Consider the following 3193-nt stretch of genomic DNA (forward strand, 5'->3'; position numbering starts at 1 on the left):
CCTGAGGCCTCTCATAGCCGAGCTGAGGCCATCCCCACCTGCTTAATGCGGGGCCCTTCCTGTGTCTCCTCCCCAGAAAGCAAGATGGAGTTGGACACCTCCCCGCGCTCCCTCACATCTCCCACACGATGGAGTTGGGCACCTCCCGGCGCTCCCTCACGCCTCCAACAAGATGGAGTTGGGGCACCTCCACGCACTCCCTCACGTCTCTCACAAGATGGAGTTGGGCACCTCCCGGTGCTCCCTCATGTCTCCCACAAGATGGAGTTGGGCGCCTCACTCTGCTCCCTCACATCTCCAAGATGGAGTTGGGCACCTCCCGGTGTTCCCTCACGCCTCCCACAAGATGGAGATGGGCACCTCCCGGCGCCCCCTCACCTCTCCCACAAGATGGAGTTGGGCACCTCACCCTGCTTTCTCACGTCTTTCACAAGACGGAGTTGGGCACCTCACTCCACTCCCCAACGTCTCCAAGATGGAGTTGGGCACCTCCCGGCGCTCCCTCACATCTCCCACAAGATGGAGTTCGGCACCTCCCTGCGCTCCCTCACGTCTCCCACAAGATGGAGTTGGGCGCCTCACTCTGCTCCCTCACATCTCCAAGTTGGAGTTGGGCATCCCACCGCACTCCCTCACATCTCTGTGGGATACCCTCCTGCCTCTCCTCTGGATTTTAAAAAATACATTCCACACACCAGGAGCTCAACACAACAAACCCACGCTCATCTCCACGGCTCCTCTGCCACCCAGGGCTCCCTTGGTTGGAGCTGAGCGCAGACTCACGAGGAGGTGAGCCCGCTCTCCAAGGTGGCCTGCCCTTCGTCCCTCACCCTCACCTCCACAGCCCTCCAGCCACGCTGGGTGGGACAGGAAAGGTGGGGACTGGGGGCATTTCTCACCCTCACACTTACGCTTATGGGGTGGTACCAGCAAGTCCAGAGTCTTCTGGGGCAGATTGGCCCACACAATGGAAATCTCCTTCCTCAACTCCGCGTCACACTGATGCTGCTTTGTCCCAGCTGGACCAGGATGATGGTGGGGAAGGGGAAAAGACAGAGACGTTAGGAGCAGCCCTGCAGCCAATGGGACAGAGCTGGTGCAGGCGGGGAGATGAATGGTGTAGGGGGAGATGGGGTACAGATGGTGCTGGAAGGAGGGTGCAGTGGGAACAAACGCTGATGCAGAAGCTGCTCACAGCTCTCCCTGCCACGAGTCTGCCCAGAGGAGGAGGCAGGTGAGCAGGGAATCCACCTCATGTGCACACGTGTGTCTGATGTGTGTGCGCGCGTGCTGTGCACATGTGCATATGTGTGCATGGGATGGGCAATGGGGATTTAGGAAGAAGATGGCAGCACTCCAGCCATTCATCTATTCATTCAACAATATTTACTGAACACCTACTAAATGTCAGGTACTGTTCCAAGTGATGGGGCCAAAAAACTTCCCTTCTGGAGTTGACACCGCTTTAGTCTACCAATAAAGCAGCAATTAAAAAAATAATAATAATAAAGTGTACTGGAGAGTGAAAAGTGCCAAGGCAAGAAGAGCAGAGCAGGGAAGGGGACAGGAAATATCAGCAGGGCTTCGGCTGTGGACAGGACAGCCATCAAAGTCTCCCAAAGAGGAAGCCTGTGTGCCCTGAAGGTAAAAGGAGCCCCTGAGTACACTGGCCCTGCTATGTCACCCAAAGGGCCAGGGAGGCCTCGGGGCAGGGTGGATGGAGGGGGTGGGCAGGAGGGTTAGGGAAGGCAGTGGAGGGTTTTGAGCAGAGGAATAAAATAATTGGATTCCACCTTTCTTAAACATCAGGTTTATTAAGGTACAATTCACATGCAGTGAGAGTCACCCTTTTTCCATTTTCTATGAACTTTGGTAAATTCATACAGCCATGCACCCAGTACCACCATCAAGGTATGCAACAGCTGCATCACTCCCAAATTCCTCTGTGACCCCTTGAGTCAACCCCTAGTCCTACTGGCAGCCCCTGCCACCACCCATGTGTTTTGGGTCCCTCTAGTTTTACTCCAGAACGTCACGCCAATGGCATCATACAGCACACTGGCCTTTGCATCTGGCTTCTTTCACCCAGTGCGGTGCATGTGAGAGTCATACCAGTTGCCGCACGCAACAGTGGCGCGTTTCCTTTTACTCCTTAGTATTAATGGTACGAATGTACCGTTTGTTTATCCATTGCCGACTGATGGACATATGAGTTGTTTACAGTTTTGGGCAATTCTGAATAAAGCTGTAAACTTTTGCATGTAGATTCTGTGTGGATGTATGTTTTCATTTCCCACGTGGAATGGCTGGACCGCAGAAGCAACTGCAAACTGTCTAAGGCCCTGCACCATTTTCTTTTCCCACCAGGAACATGTAGAATTGAGTTGCTCTGCCCTCTCAGCACTAAGCATTGTCATTCGGAAAAGTATTTTGGCAACTATAGTGGAGTGGAGTGTAATCTCGTTGTGTGTGTTTTTTTTATTTTTGGATTTCTCTAATTAATGATATCAGGCATTTTTGCATATGTTTGTTTGCCTTCCATATATTTTCTTTGATGACATTTCTGTTCAAATCTTTTGTCTGTTTTGGTTGGGTTATTTTCTTAGGGAGTTGTGACAGTTCTTCATATATTATGAATAGTAATCCTATAGCAGATATGTGTTTAATAATTATGTTCTCCCAGTTTTAGGTTTGTCTTTTCATTCTGGCTTTTCGTTTTGTTTTGAGACAGGGTCTCAATCTGTTGCCCAGGCTGGAGTGTAGCAGTATGATCACAGCTCACTGGAACCTTGAACACCTGGGTTCAAGCAATCCTTCTGCTGCAGCCTCTGAGTAGCTGGGACCACAGGCATGCGCCACCATGTCCAGCTCATTTTTTAAAATTATTTTTTGTAGAGACAGAGCCTCACTTTGTTGTCCAATCTGGTCTTAAACTCCTGGATTCCAGCAATCTTCCCACCTTTTCTTTCAAAGTTAATCAAAGCTGGGATTACAGGCACAAGCCACTGCACTCGGCCTCATTTTTAAAAATATCTTTCGTGGCGGAGCGCAGTGGCTCATGCCTATAATTCCAGCACTATGGGAGGTCGAGGCGAGTGGATCACTTGAGGTCAGGAGTTCAAGATCAGCCTGGCCAACATGGTGAAACCCCATCTCTACTAAAAATACAAAAATTAGCTGGGTGTGTTGGTGG

At 51.0% G+C, this 3193-nt stretch overlaps 1 protein-coding gene across 1 annotated transcript in view; it reads right to left on the reverse strand.

The window, feature by feature from the left end:
* Positions 1-3193, reverse strand: part of CACNA1B (calcium channel, voltage-dependent, N type, alpha 1B subunit) — a 274453-nt gene that overhangs the window by 8187 nt on the left and 263073 nt on the right. The gene's annotated exons all lie outside the window — the stretch shown is intronic.

Source organism: Colobus angolensis, unplaced genomic scaffold, assembly GCF_000951035.1.
Source record: "Colobus angolensis palliatus isolate OR3802 unplaced genomic scaffold, Cang.pa_1.0 Scaffold44, whole genome shotgun sequence".
Taxonomy (NCBI): Eukaryota; Metazoa; Chordata; class Mammalia; order Primates; family Cercopithecidae; genus Colobus; species Colobus angolensis.